A 24,454-nucleotide genomic window follows, 5' to 3' on the forward strand; every position below is an offset into this window, starting at 1 on the left:
CAACTGGAAACTGGGATCTAGCAGAATAATTTGGTATTTCAGTGCAAGTTAAACTCTCAGAGGTGCCTGCTCTCGCCTAACTGATAACTCTCGCTCTTTGAAATTCAACTGCATGGGTAATTTTCCAAGCACAGAACTTCCCCCTGGACTCTTATTCACTAGCTTGTCAATCAGATGTTCAACCTTCCTTTAAAGTTTAAGCCTTATTAACCTACACACTGGATTTGACTGGTGATAGGCCACTGTAGACAATGGAAACTCCTCCCAGGTTCCAAATCCTGTCGTCCTGGTTCAGCTCCCCACAAATTCCCTGGAAAGGATGAAAGAATCACTCACATGTCTGATGCTTCGAACATAGGCAGTGAGAGGATGTTTAAAAAAAAAAAAAAAAAAAAAAAAGTCGTGGAGGCCCTGCTGATTGAGACATCTCGGAGGAAAACTAGCTCTGCTCCAAACCAAACTCTGCCTGGAGCAGGAAGGAGTGCCCAGCTCGGCCTTCACAGGCTCTGTCGGGGACTTGCTGTGCATGCCATATGCAAGATCCCAACCAAACGTAGAGTTGGCAACAGTCCTTATTTCAGAGGCAGGCATGCCAGGGTTGCCCAGATACTGGTAGAAAGTCAGCTCTGGAGTTGGGAGTGCCTAGCTGAGAAGATGCTAGCTGGAAAGTCAGTGAAATTACTAGTGGAGGCAGCTTGGATGTCAAAAATATGGTCTTTACGACTGAGGCAGGGCAAAGGGCAATCCCGGGTGCCCCAGGGATCCCACCGTCCTTTGATTTCTTTCTTTTGTTCCATCACAGCAGAACATTACTTCGGTTCTGAACAGCTTTTCCATGAGTTTCCAAGAGGCTTGGCACCTCTGTCACTTTTCACAAATGCCAGCTTAAAAACAAAACAATGTACACATCCCTAAGGAGTGGAAACTGACTGGAAGAAACGGTGTCACAGACATGAAATAGACAAAGGAGGGTCCCTTTGTCACTTCCCAGAGCATTGCTACTTTCCAGATCAAGGTGCAGCTGGTGGAGAGAAAAGGAGCTTAGAGTTTCACTGAGTTGTGCAGACGTTTATTTCACTTGCCTTTTAAAAATACCAGAATCACCTCACATCCCGGAGATTCCTAATTATCTGAAGAACAGAAATAAACTTGGAGGAAGTTGCTGGGGGCCCATTCCTCCACCATCGCATCGAAGGCCATGAAGTCCTCCATCAGCTGGCCCGGGGACTCTTCCGCACAGATGGAAACAGGAAGGGTCTGCATCTCACCCCGGGACATCCGTGGCCTCAGAACTCCACTCCATGCCAAACTCTGTGCAGGAGGAAAGGGGAGAAGTTGGGCTTTCACATTTTATTCTATTTACTCTATTCATATTTCTTCTTTTTGACTTTGTATTAAGTTACATTACTTGTGCAATTGTAAAAAATAAAAGGGGCGGATCTAAAAATTGATTCTGTTGCTACATCACCTAACTGGTAGCCTATGAGCAAGAATGCCAGCTCCATCACACTGAATGTCATCTGTAGGTGCACCCACCAAGCTGGGGGCACTGGCATTGGGGAAGCTGAGGGCTCCTGTCCAGCCAGGATGTCCCGGTCTGACAGCATGGGCTGTCAACATATCGAGGTGCCAAGCACTGGCTGACCATAAACGCTGCTGCCCTGGGTCCCCCCAGTCTCATAAAAGATGTGTGCAGGGTGACATGTATAGTTAAAGAGTTTTTAGGTCACTGCTGCTCAGACCTCTGGTTCCACCAGCTCCCGTAGCTTAGGCCCTGCCTGTCCCCCAGCCCACATGACTGAGGTCCCTGTGCCTTGGGGAGGAGCTTATGTGGTTCCTGACTGTAGACAACCTCCACAGTTGCTCGTAACTAAGTCTGGAATTACACAGTGAATCCTTGTCTAACACCCATTTCCCAACAGTCACGGGGTTGAGTAAATATTCAAAATCTATAATCAGTCAAAAAAGTTGACTTTATTCTCTGAATCTCTATTAAAGGTGCCATAGTGATTTATTTTGTAAGAGAAAAACAGCAAAAAATAAGTCATATTTTCTGTTTCAAGAAACATAGGTTCAGAGAGGCTGTTGTTAGTTTCTCTATGGTATCTCCCTTTACTTTTTCAGGGATATGGTAAAAAGAAATCAGAATAACCTGAAGACAGTTATTCATTTAGTGTTTACTGAAGGTACAACAGTTATTATGGATTTTTTTTCAAAAAGAAGTTTATGAAAAGAGGAAGAAAAAAATTCCCTCCAAGTCTGTACCTGTTGTGAGCTTATTATATAAGTTCATAGGGATGATGGGGAGACCTTTACAGGAAGCACAAAGTTTTACGTCTGTTGCCCATTTAAAATGTCGTTGCTGTTTGTTGTTGTTACTATTGACTTACAAGTGTACTTTATATTAAAAATATTAATCCACGTGTACATATAAAGTTGCAAATTTGGCATTTTCTCCTAATTTCTTTACCATTTTATCGATTTTCTCTCCGGGTGGCCAAGCCCGAAAGAGCATAAAGGCCAAATGATGTCCTTTATGGAACTCGGGCATTGCAGGAAATCATTCCCTGCCTCTTCAGCTCCTTCTCCCCCAAACCTGGAGCTTGGCATGGTGGATGGATATGAGGCTGGGAGGGTAGTGGGAGAACAGCTAAGGATCTCACAAAGCATCTGAAGGTCAAGGTTGTAGCTGTCTTTCCACTCTGAAGCCTCCATATTATCAGAGTAATTTATCAGCAGGTGAAATTTCTGACTCCCATCAGAGGCCCCCATGCTCCTTCAAGGACGTGCTTACAGGAAAGGGTACTGACTTCTGAGAACTTGGGGTCTCCACAGGGGAGCTGCTGACATGGCAGAGCTGAGTAGAGGAGATTAGGTGTGATTTTCCAGGATTAACTTTTAGTCTTTCTGATTGGGGATCTACTTCTGAAAGTATGACCAACCTCTCAGCCTCTACATGTATGTAGAGCAACTGCTCAATAGAAGTGACTCAAGTAATTCAGAATATTGTTGGATAAAGGAGGCAGCCTGATTTAGCAGAAAGAGCATGGAGTTCTGAGGTCAAACACGAAATCTTACTAATGAGCTATCTAATTTAAGACTCTATGAATCTCATTTTTCCTTACCTGAAAAACAGGGATAAAACCTCCATATCTGAAGAGCTATAACCTTGGAGGTGGAGAAGGCCTTTCTGAGGACAAATTCATAGAGACATAAACGGAGGATTAAAGTGACTGTGTAGTCTTTAAAAATGATAAAGATATTAAAAGAAAACACCAAATTTGCAACTTTATATGTACCCATGGAATAATATTTTTAATATAAAGAGCACTTGTTAGTCAATAGTAACAACAACAAACAACAACAAAATTTTAAATGGGCAACAGACATAAAAAGGAAACTCATAAAGATACATGAATGGTCAATAAACACATGAAAAAATACTCAACTTCGCTAAGTATCAAAGAATTACAAATTATACCAAAATGAAACTCCATATTTGATCTATCAAATTAGAAAAGACTTTTTAAAAATGCCAAGGATTGGCTGAGATGGAAGAAAATGTGCATTGTCCGGTACTGTAGGTGGGAATGCAAACTGGCATAACCTTTTTGGAGATGATCCAAAAGTTTTAAAGATGGTCATTCTCTTTAACCAAACAATTCCACTCTTGAGGATTGATCTTAAGGAAATAGTTAGGGACATGTTAATGATTTAGCTAAGAGGATGTTTGCTCCAGTGCTGTTTGTAACAGCAAATATTTAGAAACACAACCTAACTATTCAGCATTCTTTCAAGTAAGTCATTCAACAAATATTTACTAAGCACTTAGTAAGCTTGGGCCTTGGACACAGTAGACCATGTAAATCAAGGCAGTGCAATGTAATGAAATACTCTGCAGCGTTAAAACGAGATAGAATCTTTAATGACAGAGAAAAAGTCATCATATCATTAACAGGAAAAAAAAGCTTGTTAAAAACAGGATGTGTAATATAATCCCATTTGAGGAAAAACATACATATTTTCATACAATTTTGGAACCATGCAATGGATTTTCAAAGTGGTGATTGCTGGGTGATGAGAAATGATTGTTTAAAATCTCCTTCCTTTTCCTTTCTCTACATTACAAGTTTTTCTCTATTAACATGAATTGGTTTTGGGGTTTTAAGTCACTAATTTATTAAAAGCATCTACACTGTGTTTTGAAGATAAAATAAGAAAAATGTCTGGTATATAATAAATGCCCCAAACACTGCATCTGTCTCTTTGTTTATGAATTATCCCCAGTACCTTCAGTGGCCAATTTTTTGAAAAGCTAAGTCACTTGAGTGCTAGTTCGAGCTTCTGGTTAGGAGCTGGATGTTGGAAATGGCATCCTTGGTCACAGAGCCCTTGAAGTCATCAAAGCAGTTCACAAAAATGCCAGCTCTCTCCTCATTTGGGAAAGATCACCCTGCCTTACTATTCTTTTCATTCCATTTTTTTTGTTCCTTCCAATGCTTTGTCTCTGCAAGAGTTTTACTTTCTCTGTTTCTTTCTTGAGCTGTGCCAGCTTGTTTTTAATCTTCTGTTGTTGATTTCCATCCCATTTTTAAACTCTTAAATTTCTTCTTTGAGTTGTTTTTTAAAATAACAATAAAATTAATGTTTTCTATAATATTTTTGAAACTTCAGAGACCTACTTGAAGTCTTGTTTGCTTAGGTAACGTATGTTCTCCTTCTACCTTCGTTGGTGTCCATTTCCTCCTTTTTCTTTGCAGTACCTATGCATAGATTGGACGTTGGGTTCCTTCTTCATATCCCTTACCTTTCAATGTGGCCAGATACTTATCGAATAAGAGTTTGTGTAAGTGTCAAGGAAGTGAGCTAATTCAATAAGCCATTTTGCATTAGATTCGCTACCTCTAAGTCTGTTCACTACATCTATTATTTCCTTTATCTTAGGAAGGAACATATTTTCCCATAATTTTGATGTTTTAAGAAGTTGGTTCAGCTCAGCTCCAAACCCTATAGGACAGCCCTTCTCAAGTTAAAAGTGTACAGAAGTCACCTGGAGACCTTGCTAAGGTACAGATTTTGATTCACCAGGTGTAAGGTATGGCTTAAGTGTCTGTGTTTCTCACATACTCCCAGGTGAAGCTGATGCGTTGGATTTGTGACCACACTTCGAAGAGCAAGGCTCCGACATAGGAACTCTGCGCTGCTTCTCACCCACCTTCCCGCCCTCTGGCCTCCGGCAACTGCCTCTTCCAGGAAGCTGGTAAGAGACTGGAATTGGTGTGTCTTTCATTTCTTCATACCCACCTCCCCTGAGGTTTCCAAAGGGATGCGTTCTCTGCTCTGGAGGCCAGCCCACTTCCTCAGATCATGTTGTTCTAATCAGAGGACCCCTGGATAAGGCTCTTAAGACCTTGGTTGTTACTTCTAGAAAAAATGTGTTCTATGCGCAAGGCTTGAGGAGAAATGTGAGATTCTTCACCTTGTTTTGGTACAGATATCACAGAATTTGGCTAGAATGTGTCATGGTTTGTGGTTTGAGGTTATATAGCTGTCTTCTTGTTCCAGTGAAAACAAAGTTTTATTTATTTTTCTGGTGTCTCTTCTCTTTCCTGGGTTTCATGGGAGGAAAGGGGAGAAAAAGAAGCCTCTGCATCTTTAAAAGGAAATCCAGCCTTGCAACTTTGGGTGACTCTCTCCAAGTAATCAATTTCAGGGAATGTTGCCCGAGGGCGGTGCTGGAGGAACAGGCTGAAATGTGGGCAATCCTCAGCCTCTGCTGGACCCTCAGCCGGACCTGCCAATCCTGTCCCTAGCCCCCCCTCCCATCCTCCTCAGCAACTTTTCCAACTGGGTTACTGTCCTCAGGTCTCCTGCTCCCCCTCAGAAGACTTCAACTTCGGTTTCAAAAAAAACAGCTTCCCCTCCACGATGTCCTTCAACTTTTGTTCCCCTTCACTACAAATTGAAGTACAGTCCTCTTTATTTGTAGGCTCCGTATTTGCAGATTTCCCTACTGACTGAAATTTATTAGCAACCCCCCCCCCAAAATCAATATTCTCAAGGCCTCTTGGGGTCATTCGTGGACACGCCCGTGTGGTGAAAAGTCTGAGATCCCCCCGGGCTCACGTTCCCAGCAAAAGTCAAGGAGGCAACTGACACTCTCATTTCTTTTTTCAGCTCTCAGATTGTGAACAAGTTTCTTTTTGCTGTCTATTTCATCTCGTTTTTCACATTTTCGTGCTTTTTATTGGTGATTTCGCCGTTTAAAGTGGCCCCGAGCGCGATGCTGCAGTGCTGTCTCATGTTCCTAAATGTGCAGGGACTGCGATGCGCCTCTTGGAGGTGTGTGTTACGCACGCTTCGTTCACGTTACAGAACCACTGGCCGTGAGCTCAATGTGAGCAAATCAACAAAGTACATGGTACATGGTGCCTTTAAAGAAAACCACATAAAACAAGGTTATGTCTTAACCGGTTGACAAAAATGTGAGAAGAGGCTCACACAGGAGCCTAACCTCTATTTTCCTCAGGAGCCGGGTTTCTGTTCACTAATGCAGCGTTTGCAGTGACGTTATAGAACGTATTTGCCACGAATGATAAGAATCGACTTTGACTATTGACTATTGTCACTTTCCTCCAGTGCCACGACTCAGGGCCATCCTCAGCCCCGTGTCCTCGTTTCCATCCCTTCCCTTGTGCCAATAACACACCATCCCATGGTGTGTTATTGGCACAAGTTAGGAAGTCCTATAGGCCTGGCTTGGAATTCCAGTTGGATCGCTTACCAATATGAGACCAGAGACCAGTTACCACTCTCAGCTTCCGTTTCCTCATCTGCTTAAAAGTAGCCCCCACGGGGTTCTTGTGAGGGCTGAATCAGGTAAAGCAGGGCCAGCGTGGTGGCTGGTTTGAAAGTAAATGCTTATCCTCATTCTGCGGCCCCGGATCTGTGCCCCCATATGCCCTGCATCCAGGCCAAGCACATTGAATTTCATGTGCCTTTCCTTTGAGTCTCGCGCTCCCCAGTCAGACTGCGTCTCCCAAGGAAGAGGTCACACATTCACCTCCGGACTCCTTACCACGTTAATGTGGGAATTTGGGGAGAGTAAGAGAGACAGGGGATAATCAGAGAAATGAGAAAAAAAATTGTGCAGACTGGCTTCGGGCAGAAAGATAGTCTAAATCTACTTCTCAGAAGTATTCAGTGCTTGAGAAATCTCCTCCCAGAAGCAAGGGCCCAAAGGAACACAGGGGGGCTCAGCCCAGCCCATGGTGGGGTTTCTCAAGAAGCAAGACAGGCCCGTGGTGGGCTCCCGGGCCTGGAACCAGAGCAGCCTGGACCTCTGAGAGGCCTGTGTCCTCTGCTCTGAGCACGACTTGGATGCCACCGGCCACGACAGCTCAGAGAGGAGACACACACCACATTCACATTCGTTCCCCATGGCTTTTTGCAACCCAGACTCATTCCAGGGATTTCTAAGAATATGGGGGCCCTGCCCATAACTATTAGCCCATATGAAAAAGGGAAAAGAAGAAAGAAAAGAAATCCTCAAGAAAACGTCGCCCCTGGAGTATTTTTCAATCTGGTGGAAATAACTTCTGTCCAGATGTGTTTTCCCGGTGGGGTGACCCTCTGTGGCGGCGCTGGCGGTGCTGGTGAGGAGCCTTCCCAGGGCCCGGGACACAAAGCTGCTGTTGTTGAAATGAGAGCCGTGTAATCAGCTCAAGAATTCCTGAGCAGAACCAAGGGCAGCAGATACTCAAACCTTGAACTTCTTTGCCTCCCTGCATTTTTCAAGGGCTTCCTGGAGAAAGGAGCAGCCAGGGGCTTGGATCTTCTTCTAACTTAATTAGGGGCGTGCAGGAACCGAGCAGATACTGAAGATGGTCTCCGGAGCCCCAGGGCTCTGACGATCGCGACGCAGAGGCAGTAAGATTCTAGGTGGGCTGTTTGTTTCCTGAGATGCTGCGGACTTTTCCAGTGTCCTGACTCAGAATGACAGGGAAGCGGCAATCTCCTTGCCTAGTGGGTGGTCTCATGCCCTCTCCAGACCTTCCCCACAAGAGGCTCACGTCTCTCAGTGGGGCCGGGACCCGCGTGGCCCACAGAAAGAAAGAGCCGGGAACCAGCATTTGCTGTTCAGCGCCGACCCTGCGCCAAGCCCCGGCGAGGTGCTGAGTGCACAGAGAGACCACGAGCACAGGCTCTGACGCAAGACTGCCTGGTGGGTTTGCATCCTGTCTCTGCCACTTCTTAGCTGTGTGGCCTCAGACAAGTCACGCAGTCCCTCTGTGCCTCAGTTTCCTCATCTGTGAAGCAGGCGTAGTCATAGTAAACAACTCGTAAAATTGTGGTGATAATTAAAGCAAATTCTGCATCTAAAGTGATTAGACTAGCACCTAACAGCTAGAAAGTGCCCAGTGAAGGTGAGCCATTATTACTGCAAACACTTGCCATGGCTCTGGTAGGTACGGTCACACCCTTTTTATAAGGGAGGAACCCAAGTGGCAGGATGTTGAAGAAACAGGTCTACAATCTCATGGGAAATAACTCAGGATGCAAGTGTTTGACCTGCTCAGGGTCTGCTATAAAGTGGGACCCCTTGCACCTGCCTGGGAAACAAACTCAATTCCATTCAATAAACATTGCAGGAGGAACTCTTTAGCCTGTGCAGACGGGAGCAGAAACGGGGGGTGGGGGGGGGGGGCTGGGACCAGAAACATTCCCTGCCCTCCGGCCGCAGCGGATGTGTCGATGGTTACAATGTAACCAGCGAAGCAACCACTGTGCTATGGACAGGTAAAGGAACCGAAAGGAAAGCAAGCGAGAGACGCTGAGAAACTCATCACCCTGATTCCCAGCGCTTTTGCAGATGAAGCAGGAGTGTTAGAAAGCATATCTTATCATCTGTTTACGAATAGGAACTGCTGTTTAGCAGGTTGTCCAATAAAAATAGGCGTTGAGTTTGTTTCCACTGTGTTCCATTTTCTATCGCTGCCATTCTCTGGCCAGGCGCTCATCCACCTTAAGGCCTCCCCTGGCCTTGCAGCCACCGAGGGGCAGTCCTGCGGACCCTTAGGTCTGGTCCAGGCTGGTGGCGGCTGTTCTCTCTGCCTGTCGCTCCCCACTTACTCCCAGCATCCTCCTCTCCGGCGTGTCTGTGCTGTGCTTCCCAGAGAGGCCCCTTGATGTCCTGCAGGCTTCTGATGAGGGGTAACCATTGAAAGCCCTTGCTAAAGCCGAACGTTCCATCGCACAGACCCAAAGGGGACTCTGAATCTGAGCGTCTGTGGGAATCCCTCACGACCGCCAGCTCCGCCTCCACAATGTGACAGAGGGACAAGAACGAGATCCGAGTGGGAAAGAGAAACTTCTCCGAAGTGGATCTGAACAAGGGCACAACAGAGCTGGAACTTGGGCACAGGAGCCCCGACCCCATCCCCTGCCCCTGTGTCTGCTCCTCGTGGCTGCACTGAGAACACGCCGCCTGTCGCACTGACTCTTGCCTGCTCCCACCTGGCTGCCTGCTCTTCGGGGACCCCGCCCCAGCTCAGCAGTGAGTCTCAGACGTGGCCTCCGGGGGTGGCTGCGGGCTGGTGAGGCCGGAGCAGGCCAGGGCAGGACCACAGGATGGAGTTACGGCTGGAGGCAGGTGACCTCGCCTCCACCTTGCGACAGCCCACAGCTGGGGTGCTGAGGAGGACTGGCCAAGACCCCAAGTTCGAGCACCGCCGGGATACCCCAGATTGAGTGACCCTGGGCCTCCGTTTCTCCATCCAGGGAAATGGAGCAGGGTAGCCTAGCTGCTCTGAGCGTTCTTGCAGCTGGCACAGCTGGAACCGCAGGTCCCTCCTCAGCCCCACCCATCCCAGCAAGGCATCCCCCGCCCCCCCAAGGTGGATGGGGCAGAGAATATGCAAACATGCCCAATTAAAGCTGGAAGTCAAAACGGCTCTTCCGCCGTGCGGTACAGCCAATCCCCGCAGCGCTGCAGAAAGTGGGGCAGGGTAAGCTTTCATCACGCGCCAGATGGAAGCGTGGGCAGCCGAGGTAACAGAACAATTTTCTCTTGTTCCAAACATGTTTCGGGGGGTGCCACATACCACTGTCAGCTCGCCCGGCCGTCTCCCTCCCCATCTCCAGGCACTTGATTACCCCCTGCCCCCAGAAGCATTCAGTCTTGAACTTTCTAATCATGGCCTGCCTTTGTCTGGGCACTTGGGATCATATGGCATCAATTGAAAGCGTAACCCGACTCAGGTTTGGTATTTAACATACCTGCTGCAGAGGAAGTGTCTTTGAAGGAGAGGCCATGTGTGGTGGCCCTCGACCCTCCCTTCACCGAGGCCCAACCCTTCACCTCTTAATCAGGCTCCCGACTAACCACGGAGGTCTCACAATGGAAGGGCAATTACCAGGGCGAGGAGATGAAAGAGGCAGGCCCAATGGTCCAGAAGGTTCTTTTGCTTTTAAATTATCCATGATTTACCTGCATAAAAGGAGAGGAAGTGCCTGAAGATTATTCTAATTGAGCCAGACTTTTCAAATCATGGAAATACCAGCATTTCCAAGGGGAAATCCAATCCGTTCAAATTGCCCCTGTGAGTAACTCATACAAACAGAAGGAAAGAGGAGGCTTTCATTTGCCAATGTGGGTCTGATCAGTGTCAATTGGATAAATGGCAGGGCCAGGAGGGCATGAAGCTCCCAGAGTCCTCTGCCCGTGTTTTCTTAGCCAGGTTCTTAAAAGGGATCATTCTGGAGCAGAGGATGCTGGAAGAAATGCCTCCATTTCGGCACCAAGCCTCCTCCTCGAGTTATTGAAAACAGGCGGGAGCGTGTTTTCTCCTGGTCTGATGTCTGTCCTTCCAACTTCTCCGCCCCGAAGGTCTGCAGATAACAGGCATCTTTAAAGGATGTACATGGGTTGTGTGGGACGAATACTGGACGTGATTGCGTGGCCTGGGAGAGGGTGAAAGCATCTGGATGAATGGACACTTCTGTCGATGGGACAAGTCCAGAGGGAGGAATTTGGGGCAGAGAAATTAAGTACCTGACATAAGGTCAGAGTTCGAGTCCTTGGAAAAACTGGGGCGAGACCTCCCTGCCTTTGGGTTCCCCGCTGTGCCTCCTTGAGACAATGGGCCTTTTCTTTGGAGCATGCAAAGCCATACGTGTGGAGGAACATTTGTCTTAAAACTCCATGTGTGTTCACAGGAGCTGCCTACCTAGTTGAAAGTTTGGATCAAGAATTTACACAGGCCTAAAAATAAGCGCCATTTTTTAATATGTATATATTCCATGTTGGTTGTTCTTAATATACAAAAAAGAACACACATCGATGAGTTCACATATGGGCACAGTGTGTGTGTATTTATGTATAAAGCCCTATCTACTGCACATTTATACACTGACCACAATTTAAAATAAAGTCTAGATAACACTTGATAAACTAATCCATTAGTGTTCACAGTTTTATTTGTTAATCAAAGAACAGAACCTGCTTTTGCTAAGCTACGATGCTGTTCCTTTTGTCATTTCCCAAAAAGATAACCTTGGTTTTGCTAGACCTAGGAACTAAACTTTGGTTTAACAGACAAAATAGTGCAGGACTTTGCATCCTACAGGATGCTGTCACATACCGGGTCCAATTCTGTAACCCTCAAGACAGTGCTGGAAGGAAAACAGGGTGGTGTTTCACCCGCCCCCACCCCCTTTTCTAGAAGAGGGAACAAGGCCAGAGAGTTGGGGAGACCATATTTGGGGTGAAAGGTGACCCGGAATCCCACAGCCTTCCTGCCCAGAAAGAGAAATGAGGCTGCAAGCCCAGTTACTCCACCTGTCCCCGCACAACCCCACCCATGAATCATTGGCTATAAACTGAATGAGAGTCAGGCAAAATATCACTTATTCTCCTGTGCTTAAGTACAAGAAGCTGAGGTCAGAGATTCCTTGAAATATTTCCAAAAATTTAAGGGCATCAAGAAGCGGGTCTACAGAGAGACGTAGGAGCAGGTATATTCGGTGGTCGTGATAGTCTACTGACCCAAAGTTTATTTAAAACAGCAGCAGTTAGTGGTAACCGCGGCTCTGATGCTGGGATATTTATGGGACACAAATAAATTCTCTCCCCAAGAACAATAATACAGATGCTCATGCTTTAGTCTATTCGTGTAGGGAGCCCAGAGCCCCAGCTAATCAGAGTTTAGAACACAGAGCTGTGGCCCCTATTTTTTTTTCTTTTCTGCAAGTTCATTTTTACTGAACCCCCCTTTCTATGCAAGTGGAAACAATTTCACATTTAAGGCGTCACTTTGACTAAGTATTTGAGACATGGAGATGAGTCGGAAAGAAGCCTGATGTCGCTCTCAGGAGTGTGGCCTCTGCGGCCGCTCTCTTCTCCTGAGCCTCAGTCTCCATTCCTTCCAGTGAGGGTAACCCTTTCCCAGGCCGCCTCTAGTGGCTGCTGAGAAAATCTAAACACGGAGCACAGGGCAAGCTGCTTTGGATGGAAACTGGCGTGTAAATCCCGTCCATTGATTTGGGGCAGCCTCTGCGGGCACACGGGGGGCTTCCAGGGGCAGGATATCACAGACTCTCACTCCCAGTACCTTTGGAGGTCAGGTGGACCAGGACCACCGTGAAGTAGCCTCTGCGATCCTGTGAGAGAATTCCTGAGACCCGGCTGACTACAGTCGATCCTCATTACTCACGGATTCCGTGAATGCAAACTCACTTACTCGATGCATTTATACGCACAGCACTTTCACGGTCACCTGTGGACACGCACAGAGCAGCGAAATGAAACCTTTGGTTCGCCCGACTCCATGTTCTCGTGTTGTCAGCAAGGGTCCTGTCTGCGGTCTGTTTGGTGGCATGTTTTTCATGCTTTTTGCTGCTGGTGGCACTGTTTAAAATGGCCCTCCACCTTAGTGCTGCGCGCTGACTAGTGTTCCTAAGTGCAGGAAGCCTATGATGTGTCTTACAGAGAAAATACCTGTGTCAGAAGAGCTTCCTTCAGGCGTGAGTTACAGCACTGGTGGCTGTGAGTTCCATGTTAATGAATCGATGGTACCTAGTAAACAAGGTGGCTTTAAACAGAAACATACAAAAAACAAGGTTTTGGGCTTCCCTGGCGGCGCAGTGGTTGAGAATCTGCCTGCCGATGCAGGGGACACGGGTTCGTGCCCCGGTCCGGGAAGATCCCACGTGCCGCGGAGCGGCTGGGCCCGTGAGCCATGGCCGCGGAGCCTGCGCGTCCGGAGCCTGTGCTCCGCAACGGGAGAGGCCACAACAGTGAGAGGCCCGCATACCACCAAAAAAAAAAAAACAAGGTTTTGTGTTGATTGGTTGGTGAACATCTAGTGACCAGAGGCTCAAAGGGACCCACTCCTGTGTCCCCCCTGGGAATGATGGTCCCGTATGCCCTAATCCCACGTTTGCGGCGACTTTACAGAAGACAGCTACTGCAAACAAGGAGGACCAGCTGTACTTACCCGACACCTCATTCCTGATGGGCAAGGTACAAACCCCCAGGCAGGCGGGTGCGGCTCTGCCGACCGAGCCCCGGCACCTCTGCCAACACCACACGCCGCTGCGCGTCCAGCGGGCCCGGCCTCGGGGGCGCCAGACGCCGACCCACACGCAGCTCCCTCCTGCTCCGCACGGAGCCCTTCCCGAGCTTCTCCGGCTTCCAGACCCAGCTCATTGCCACCTTCTGCAGACTTCCCCCAGCCCCCTTCAGCCCAATCAGTGTCTCCCATCTCTGTGCTCCTGTGTGTCTACGCAGCAGCCGTTGCAAGGATCACATGTTTCCTCAGCAAGCAGGAGAGTGGAGTGCCGAAGAGACGGTAATAAGTGAACTCACCCGCTGAGGGTTTTGTAAGGATTACACGGTGTAAGGCCCGCTCGGCAAGAACAGAGCCTGGCCCGCCGTTAAGAGCCCAGCAAAGTCTATTGTCCATCACCCTGCGCCCTCCTCCCACAGGCTCTGGGATACACCTGGGGACGAGCAGTTTTCCTTCTGCCTTTTCCACCCGCAGTAGGGAAGTGTCAGAGACCGAACAGATTCAGTGTCTTCACCGTATAACCATTAGAAACACAGAAAATTTCAAAAGAAACACCTTGGGCTTCCCTGGTGGCGCAGTGGTTGAGAATCCGCCTGCCGATGCAGGGGACGCGGGTTCGTGCCCCGGTCCGGGAAGATCCCACGTGCCGCGGAGCGGCTGGGCCCGTGAGCCGTGGCCACTGCGCCTGCGCGTCCGGAGCCTGCGCTCCGCAATGGGAGGGGCCAAGACAGTGAGAGGCCCGCGTATCACACACACACACAAAAAAGAAACACCTTTTTCTGCCCTGAAGATGCTGACACGTTTCAGGCTGGGGGAGGCTGAGAGGAGAGGGATGTGTCACTGCAGGCACACGTGACGCTGTCAGGTTGAGGGAGTTTGTTGCCTTGTTTCTGGGACCCCTCCGGCTGGGAAAGTGGTGAGGAAAGAAGGGGTGAATTGGGTTGCGATGACCGGTAGGCCGCAGAAGGTTCGGGAAGGCGGAAGGAGAAGAGCGTGAAGGAGATGGGCAGGAACACGGACACGGGGGGCGGGAAAGCAGGCCGCCACCACACTCAGAGCGCGCTGGGTGTGACGCTCGATTTGCCTAATTGAACTACGGCCTGTGGGCAGCTGGCTCCCGGCTCAGGCCGCGGTTCACATCTAGAACACAGAGGCCAGAGTTCCCACCTGAGAGCGCGGCGTCCTCACCAGATCAGATCAGGAATATGAGGGACCCCGCCTGTCTCCAGCACAGCAGCTGGCCAGCATGCGTTTCCCTCCCGTCGCCATAGGCTCCAAAGTGATGTGAGGCAGGGGTCAGCTGACACGTCCTCACAGCCGCCTGGCAGGGAGGCCTCCCTAAAGAAGAAAGAGTTACCTACAGTCAGAAGAAACAGGGCCTCCAAATCGTAGAGCCCCAGGGATGCAGGGCCACCCCGCAGGCAGAAAGGGAGCCCAGAGTTGCCCTCGGACTGGCCTGACCCGGCCCCTCCAGCTAGACCTCAGGCCCCTCCTACTCACTCAAGGCGCTGGGAGGCCTGGAGTAGAGGGAGGACATGAAAGCAGGTGGATATCCCAAGTCCCTGGAGACTGGAGCTCTCACCTCCCTGTCCCAGTGACCTTCTGGTGTCCCCGGTGGTAATAACACCCTCTGTTGTTACAGCCACTTTCCCAAAGGAGCTCAAAGCCGGGAGGAGACATGATCTCATTAACCCTCAGTCTGGCGGGGAGAAGGCAGACCGTTCCAGCAAGTCTGGTGCATGGGGAGGAAGATGAGGCCCTGTGAGTCACCGGTGGGGCTGGACACAGATTTTTCTGGACCAGAACCCCGAGGTTCCTCCACCTCCTCTACGTCCTCTCCCACCAGGCCCACCGAGATCCATCACCAGTGATCCTGCAGCACCGAGGCTGCCGGCTCTGTCCCCGGACTCTGAGAGCACCTAACCCTCTGCTGCCTCTAAGCGGGTTGGAAACACTCCTCGTCCACATCTGGGCTCGCTCTGTTGGAACTGAGGGCCTCCCTCACTGCCAAAATGGACAGCCTGTTCTAGACAGCCTAGATTATCCTGTGCCTATGGTGACAGCCAAAATAAGAGCTATTTATTACCTGGGTGCTGAAGAAGATTCTAGGAATAAATATAGACTGGATGCCTGTTCCCAAATAGTGAACGATTTCATGATGGACTTGTTTCCGTACTTAGGTTTTGAAGATGGATTTTTCTCAGGACACACACATTACACACAAACCCGCACTGCATAGAAAATGTAAATCTCTCTTATATGAACACTCCCCTGGAAAGACAAGCACATGTGCAGACATCCATGATTTCCTCCACATGGGCATGTACATAAGAGCCCACGGCACCTGGTCACATGCGTGTGCTCCGTGCCCATATGGACGCACTCTGATACTATGTGAAGACACCCAGAGGACACACACGCGCTTTTTTTAAAAAATCTTTTTGTCTTTTTTTTTTTTTTTTTTGAAGTATAGTTGATTTACAATACTGTGTTAACTTCGGGTGCACAGCAAAGTGATTCGGTTATACATATATAGGTATACATCTCTACACCTTTTTCGATTCTATTCCATTACAGTTTATTACAAGATACTGAATATAGTTCCTCATGCTATACAGTAAATCCTTTTGTTGATCTACATATACGCTCCTTTTATGCTTTCTCGTACTTCAGCTCTATCTCCTCCCTTTGGACGTCTAGATAACATTTACTGCTCCAAAACCTAACTGCAAGGGTGTTCTGACTGGACCCACGGTCTCTGTTTCTCCAACACAAGACACCACCCCCTCTCCGACGTGAGGACCTGGAGGCTTCTCTGACTCAGAGCCCAGGATTCCCCATAGAAACTTCACAGCCTCTTCTGTCTGTCCAGTTGGGCAACTTCTGCAAGAGGCAGCCTCCACTTGGGGCCATGGCATCTCCCAGGGTGGGTGGCCAGACTGTGCACACAGGCTGGCTCTGGACCAGCAGGTACTGTGGACAGCGGAGGGCTCTGGGGCTCCCTGGAGCTACGCCCAGGGCTCCGCCAGCACGGAAGCTCATGGTGCTGAACAGATAACCCGAAAAAGGGAGCCAGACGGTCAGTGATATCAAAGACCAGAATGACAGAACTGGTCCCAGATGAGAGGCAGAGAACTCTCCTGCTCCCCACGCCACTGCTGAAAATTCTGTCCGTTCTTTAATCTCTTTTGACTTGTTTTCTTATCTCTAGGACGATGAAAATGATAATAACTACCTAAGAGATGTCTGTGCTGGCTGGACGAAGTCATGGATGGAAAGCCTTTAGCGCCTTGCCTGGGACATAGGAAATGCTCGGTAAATACTATGCTTTTTCTTTCCTGAAAACCAACTGCCTACATGGCCAGTGTGGTGGGATCTTTCCATCTTAGACAGTAAAGCCAGGAGGGCTAGAGCCCCCAGATCATCTTGTCCCACCTAGTCCTCATACAGATGGGGAAATGAGGGAAGCAGAAAGGGAGTGACCTGTCCAAGGTCACACAGCTGTGAAATGACAGCTTGGAGCTGAGACCCCAAGCTGAGAAGGGGTCTCTAGACCCCTTCATTTGATCACGGTGATAAGATGTGTTCGGAAAGCCCAGCTTTCCTTTGAGGGGCCACCCTAGGAGGCCAAGAGGACGCCTAGAAGGAAGCACAGCCCTTCATCTCAATCAACCACGTCACTTTTCTCATCAAATGACAAAATACTGCTGACATTGTCCACGATGACAGCTCTCAGTTAAAGGTGAGTCAACCAAAGCCCTGACAGGGGAAGGGAGGACTGGTCTCTAACTCAGGCGCTCTCCCCTCTCTGTGACATCGTAGGAAAGAAAGCAGTGTCATTCACACATTCCTGGTGTTCAGAATCAAGTCACCCAGGAAGCCTGCTTAGGGCTTTGTGAACAGAGTAGCATGTGTCTGATCTTAATGCAACACACCCAGATTCCTCTACCACTGGTTTGCTTCTGATGCCGACTTTGAGAACGCAGCTCAAACACCACTTCCTCCAGGAAACCTTTTCTAACCACCTCCAGCCAGGGAGCATTGATGCTTTCTCCGTTGTGCCTCAGCCTCACCTCCCCAGATTTTTCCACGGTGCCCATAACTCTGCTTTGTACTGATCGGCTTGCACGCCATCTTCTCCGCTAGCATCTTAGTGATCTTTGTCCCCCGAGAAGAGGAGGGACAGAGAATCTGGAACAGAGTGGATGCTGAGTCAATGTTTGAATGAATTGGAATCAAATAAACAATCAATGAATCTGCTCCCCTAATGTACGACCCCCAAAGCTGATCTTCTGTCCATAGTAACTTCTCATTGCTCAGCAGCTAAGCACAGGGAAGGCACTCCCTGTCCAGTGACAGTGCCAATGGGTCCCCAAAGAAACCAGTGCCAAGCCCGGCACTAGAGCCCCAAACCCTCTGACGCCCTGCCCCAGGGTATCTCATGGAAGAGCAATGCCACCCACACTGTATGAAGAGGGTGCAAATGCTTTGCCCCCATTAATAATGGGCCCATTTCTCATCTGACTTCAGAGCCTGTGAAGCTGATCCAGGCACGGAGACTTCAAAGGGAGCTTGGCACTGGAATTGGCCCCAGAGGGCACAGAGCAAGACAAAACACAGGCTACAGTTTTTATACTATGGATGGTATATAGGAAGTCATTGTTACCAAGAGCTGGCCCTGCCAAGCCGAGCAGATTGAAGGAGCCCAGTAGCCTGCATCTCTGTGTAACTTAGTAGTTAGTGCACAAAGTATTTTGGCTCCGAGACCCACCAGACTTAAATGCGAATTGCAACATGTTTCGCTTTTTTTTTTCCTCATAGAAAACTCCATCCGCCCCTAAAAAAACACAGACCCTAAAATCAAATCTATCCAACACGACCTTACAAACAAAATAGTGAACCAGAGGTATTTAAGATAAAGAGGAAAAAATCTGTCCTCACTGGGTAACTGAGGAGGCCTGATCCCCGAGGGGGACCCCTCCTCCTCCTCCTTAGGCCTTTGCCACCCCAAGACCTCCCAGCCTCCTCCAAGCCTCAATTTCAGCCTTGACCTTCCCAGATGGGAACTCTGGGATTGAATGAATCTCCCACTAAACTGTAAAAAACTGGCAGAACGTTATCTCTTTTGTCTCCGAACCCCTTGATACCTTGCACAGTGCTTGATGCCCCAAAATGGTCTGAAATTATTATTCTTACACATTGGTTTGCTTGTCTATTGCTTGTCTTCCCTACCACTAGACTTTAAGGCCCATGAGATAAGAGATGTCCTATTTTGCTTACCTCTACATCCCCCAAAGGCTGCAGAAGAAGTGGACATGTAGTAGGCACTTAATGAATATTTGTTGAATGACCACTGGATACCGGCATCTGTATGCACTGATGAATGGCTGGATGAATGAATGAGTGAATGAAGTGCGCTTCCATGTGGAGGATACCAGTAATGAGACAAGAGAAAGCAAAGCCCGGTTATTCAAGACATAGTTGAAGGGTGTGGCATGATTTTAACCAAGAGACCGAGACCAGAAGGAACATGTTGACTATTTTCAAATCCTTAAGAGTCTCCCTTGGGAAAGAGGGACTGGATGTATTCTGTGGGTCTCTAGGTGTCCAGAACAGGGTTCGTGGTTGCAGGTAAAAGGGAGGTGGAAGAAGGGGCAGAAGTAATGGCCACAGGGTGCCCACGGTGGAAGGGGCTACCCCTGGAGCAGTCTGATGTGACCATCAATTACAAGGGTCCTTAACATAACTGCGATATCACGAGTCAGTTAGCAATGCCCTCACTAGCCTATAGGGAGCTTTCATGCACATTAGGAAAAGGTGCTTCCTCTGCGTGGATGCAGCCCTGTAGGCACCCCTCGCCAGCTGACGGTCATCCAAAGAAAAAGGTAGCCTTCTTCTAGAGCTCGGGCTGGATTTCAGCCCCCACGTGCTTCCTTAGATGTGTGCAGAGCCGAAATGATGCAACCATTGGTGGCTGTCCTGTCAGGTAGACCAGAAGCTCCAGAGGTCCCCAGACAAGCTGCTACAGTAACAACTGAGGATGTTCTTTATAAATAGAGTGCCAGGCCCTCCTTCAGAGATTCTGACCCACTGGCTCTGCAGCTGCTGCTCGCCCATCGTTCTGTCTACCTCTGAAGTTCCCACCTGATTCTGGTGATGGATCAGGTCTGAGAGCCACTGGGCTGGATGGCTTCTGGAAACTCTTTCAACTTCAAGATCTTGGTTGTTGAGGACTCACTGTGAGGACCTCACAGCTCTTCCAAAAGGGGATTTCATTTAGAATCCAACGTGTCACTTCTTCTTGGAGAAAAAGTCAATAAAAGCTTTGCAAAGAAAAATTCCCCAAAGCAATCCAATTTGAGAGACAAGAAAAGAGATCATTGATTTAATCCAGCTTGGAATCTCTGCAAAGAGCAGCTCAGGGCAAATTGAATCGATTGTTGACTGAATGAAGCCAAATACTCAAGTTTTTAGGGTCACCTAAACAAAAAGAAAAAGCAAAGATGTCACTTAGCAACTTTTAATGATATTTGCAAGAGTCCAGTAGATAAGGAAACATCTAGAAGAATGGCTGCTCTCTTTCCACACACTCTTCAGATGTGTGGGGTCCGAACACACAAGCCTCGCCAGGGGCTGTTATGACTCTCCAAACCAACATATGGTCTGGTCGCTGACAATTGTTTGAAGCCAGCCTTGTTCGAGGCCAGTTTGCAAGAGCATAGCTGTGTCCCGCACAAGAAAGGAGGCAAGATCCAAGTTCCTAGAAGGCCCGTCCTCGTCCCACATCGTTCCCTGGGGGCTGCAGACTCCTGAGCAGTCTGCACGCCCTCACCTCCGGGACTGGACCTCTCCCCTCCCTTCACCTTCCTCTGCTCTGGTCACACCAAGCCCCTCACTCGCTGCCCAGTCCCACGCGATGCCCTCTCGCTCCCACCAGCGGCCTTTGTTTATAAAGGGCATGAGAGGTTTACATCCTACTTCCACCATTTATTAACTCTGTCATCTTGGGCTGAAGTTTTCCCCATCTGTGTAATGGGAATAATAAAGGCATCTACTGCAAAGTGAGATACTAAATGTGAGAGTGAAATTGAGTAATGCCTTTAAAGCTCCTAGAAGAATGCAGAGTGCATAGCATGATAGGAGCGTTGGCTCTAGATACTTTTTTATTTTTTTGAAGTATAGTTGATCTACAATGTCATGTTAGTTTCAGGTATACGGCACAGATGTATCTGTACAGATATAGATACAGATATATTCTCTTTCAGATTCTTTTCCCTTATCATAGGCTATTACCATATGGAGTAGAGTTCCCTATGCTATACAGCAGGTCCTTGTTGATTATCTATTTTATATATAGTCGTGTGTACCTGTTAATCCCTGCTCTAGTTACTTTAAATCATGTGATTTTTCACGTTTGAACCCACCGTCCCCCAGTTCCCATGGCACCCCGTGCTGGTTCTCCCATCATACGCCTCACAAGTGTGAGAATAATTCCATGACTGTTACCCACTCTGTGCTTGCTGTGGGAAAGGTCGAACTAAATCTGGATCCCCGGCATGAACACAGGGCCTGGCTCCCAGAGTAGCTTCTTAGTCAGCGAGTGGATGAATCAACGGAACGTCAGAGCTCAAACGACTCTGTGAGACGAAATGAGCGATTTTTATTTTCCTCATTTTATAGTTTTGGAAACCGAGGCCTAGAGAGATTGAGCGATTTGTTCAAGGTCCCGTGGGCAGTGAAGGGGAAAAAAGATGTTGGTGCATCTGTCTGTCTCCACGAGATCTCTTGTGGGTCTGTATGACTCCATATCCTTGCTCATGGGAGAGGTAGATGGCTTCAGGAAGAAGTGTTTCCGCCAGGTCTTAAGACTGATGAAGCATTTTCTAGATAGAGAACAGGAAGAGTGCCATTCTAGGTGGAGGACACTGCCTGGTCATAGGCAATGGGCAGCATGTTGAGGGAATAAGAGACGTTTCTTACCAGACCCTGAGTTCCACAAAGCCAGGGGCTGTGTTATTCACCACAGTATTTCGACCACAGAGCCCAAGTGTCTGGTACGGAGCAAGCAAGCAATTAACTGTGGAAAGAATGTGTAAGTGGCTGGCTGGCTGGCTGGCTGGCTGGCTGAATGGATAGATGGGTGGACAGATGGGAAAGCTGGAGAAAAAGAAGTTCCTCTGCTTACAGAAAAGTCGGTTCCAAGGGTTTTCCTTCAATCCATTTGCTCTGCAGCCCAAAGCGTTGCTTTACAAGTGCCTGATAACACTCTCTGGTGATGGTGGCAAGAGTCGAGGCATTAGATTCTGATGCCTGTCTTTGCTTCTACTTTAACTTGAAAGCACAGATAGAAGAAATCTTATCCTTGAAAGTGAAGCAAGAAAGAAACACAGCAGTCAGTTTGTATGAGGGCTTGGTGCTACTGTACTTAGAGATGATTTCCGCAGGCAGTGAGACGTCAGGCTGTTGGAAGCAGGGTTCTGACTTGTCTGCGCTCTGTTGCAGAAAGACCTCCCAGGCTGCAGTGAAAAGGGTGGAGTGTCAGGACACAGACTAGAGATAGAAGCCCAGGTCAGAAACAACTGCCACGGAGTGAGACATGGATGGAAATTGAGTCCTAATACCTCCCCAACGCTCCAGGACACCTTGTCCACAATCCACACTACCACTCTTTCTGCAAAGATGCTATCAAGAATGGATGCGATGATGTCTTCAGGGCCTCTGACTAACATTCTCAAGAGCCCTGAGGCGGCTTATCCACACAGGCCTCCCTTCAAGTCATTTTTATTTCCATCAACCCCAAAGGATGGGAGTTGGACAGCAAAAGAGAGTTCAAACCATTTGAGTATCCAAAATTGGCAAAGCATGTGTTTTGAAAGTTTAGCAATCCCCCAGTGGACAATGTTATGGTTCACTTAATACTTTAGAGCAATTTACCTAATGACAAGTTCATGTAGGAATATTGGATATGGAGTTTTATGTAAAAATGCCTGGAGGGACTTGCATTTGACCTATGACATCCCAGCAACATCCTCTACCTCCCCACTCCCAAGACTGCTTGGAGCTTCTATTTTTGGTAAGACAGATCAACCTGCTCCTACAGGTTCCTTTTCTTTTCCTGAAAGTTGAAAGGATGTGCTGTTGGATCTGTGAATAGAAAATCTTCCCAGTAGAGAGACACCGAGAGGAAAGAGGGCATCTTTCCTGCACTTGTGATGGTTTCTCGAGGGCTCTCTCACAGCAGTCTTGAAATATCCATGGTTCTACTCCAACGGGTCAGTGACACATTGTTTAGAACCTGGTATTAACTAAAAACGGCTTTTTTAGTAGCAGAGGTACAAGTTGAACAAAACCTACTCAGCTATATGCATAGGATGACTGGATCATTTATTGTCCAAACCAGAACACCCCTGAGACAGGAAGCACCGTTAATAACTTTGCTGGGACAACAGGAGTAAACTTGGACTGTCCCCTGCGAGCAAGAAAATACGGTCATCACAAATGAACTTATCTGCAAAACAGAAACAGACTCACAGACATAGAAAACAGACTTGTGGGAGAAAGGAGGGAGAAGGATGTTTTGGGAGTTTGGGGTTAGCAGATGCAAACTATTACGTATAGAATGGATAAACAGGAAGGTCCTACTGTAGAGCACAGCGAGATCTATTCAACATCCTGTGACAAAGCATAATGGAAAAGAATATAAAAAAAAGAATGTATACATACATATAACTGAATCACTTTGCTGTACAGCAGAAACTAACACAACATTGTAAATCAACTATATGTGAATTTAAAAAATTAAAATCATTTTAAAAGAAAATATGGTCATCATTTTATATGGCCATGTCATAAAATGGGGCATTTTGTAAAGGTAAACTTTCCAGGTAACTGAAATTTACCTTACATGAGCTAGTTTTTGCTTTCATTCTTGCTCTCAATGAAAATATTTCTCAAGAATTAGACTACCAATCCACACATTTTCCTTTCCTTTAATGGTTTAAAATCATCTTTTTGCCTGACACGTATTTGACTTGCACAGTAGTTGAATGAATGATGAAGAAAACTTTATAAACAATTCTTATGGTGTGTTGTAGAATTAACTGTGATTACCCATGAGGTAATCTGTTATTTTGTCTCTCTAGGTCTGATTTTTTCAGACCTACATTAGGGGTTAAAACTAAAGGATCTTTCAGGTCCTTTCAAGTTCTAATTTAATAATTTGCTCCCAGGAGTTATTGTTATTTTAATAAAGCTACCTGTAAAAAAAATCAAGAGAGGAATAGAAGACACTTCATGCAATTTATAAGGGGCCCAAATGGCCCGAGTTTAGTTTTCTACTTGGAAGGGCCTTAGCTGTACCCTTATGCCAAAAATAGTGACTTAGTAAAAAGACAGACAGCATTTTCTCACCTTTATAGATTCTTTCCTTCACCATTCCTCCAACAGGCACTGTCTGCTCACTTGCTCTCCAAGGAGACATAAGTGTGAATCACGGAGTCTCAGAGCTCCAGGAGGTCGGTTCTAGCAACAGAAAATGGATGTGGATACAAATGGCTTTAAACTAAGACAGGAAGAAAAGGGTCATAAGAGAGGACAAAGGATCCCAGTGGGAGTTCAGAGAAAGCCCCCGATCAATTCCAGCATGGCAGAGTCGGACAGGAGATCAGGGACAGCTTCAAGGAGGAGGCATCAGTGTGGCCTTGAACAAGGAATAAAAGTTGGATGTTCAGAAATGTAGAGAGGGCTTTCCAGGGATAAAAAATAATGTGCACAAAAGGATAGAAGTAGGAAAATATTTTGTCAGTAACAAACAATCAGATTTGCCTGTGATGTACAGTGCTCAAAAGTGGAGTCTGTGTCTTATATATCTTTGTGTCCACAGAACC

General features: G+C 47.6%; 1 long non-coding RNA gene across 1 annotated transcript; it reads right to left on the reverse strand.

The window, feature by feature from the left end:
- Positions 1-1,047: 1,047 nt before the first annotated feature.
- Positions 1,048-15,128, reverse strand: LOC136792094 (uncharacterized). Its single transcript, XR_010835259.1, has 3 exons — positions 15,069-15,128; positions 14,736-14,906; positions 1,048-1,311 (listed from the first exon to the last, which is right to left on the reverse strand). It is a non-coding gene; the product is annotated as an uncharacterized lncRNA (long non-coding RNA).
- Positions 15,129-24,454: the final 9,326 nt, after the last annotated feature.

The sequence above is a fragment of the Kogia breviceps genome, chromosome 11, assembly GCF_026419965.1.
Source record: "Kogia breviceps isolate mKogBre1 chromosome 11, mKogBre1 haplotype 1, whole genome shotgun sequence".
Taxonomy (NCBI): Eukaryota; Metazoa; Chordata; class Mammalia; order Artiodactyla; family Physeteridae; genus Kogia; species Kogia breviceps.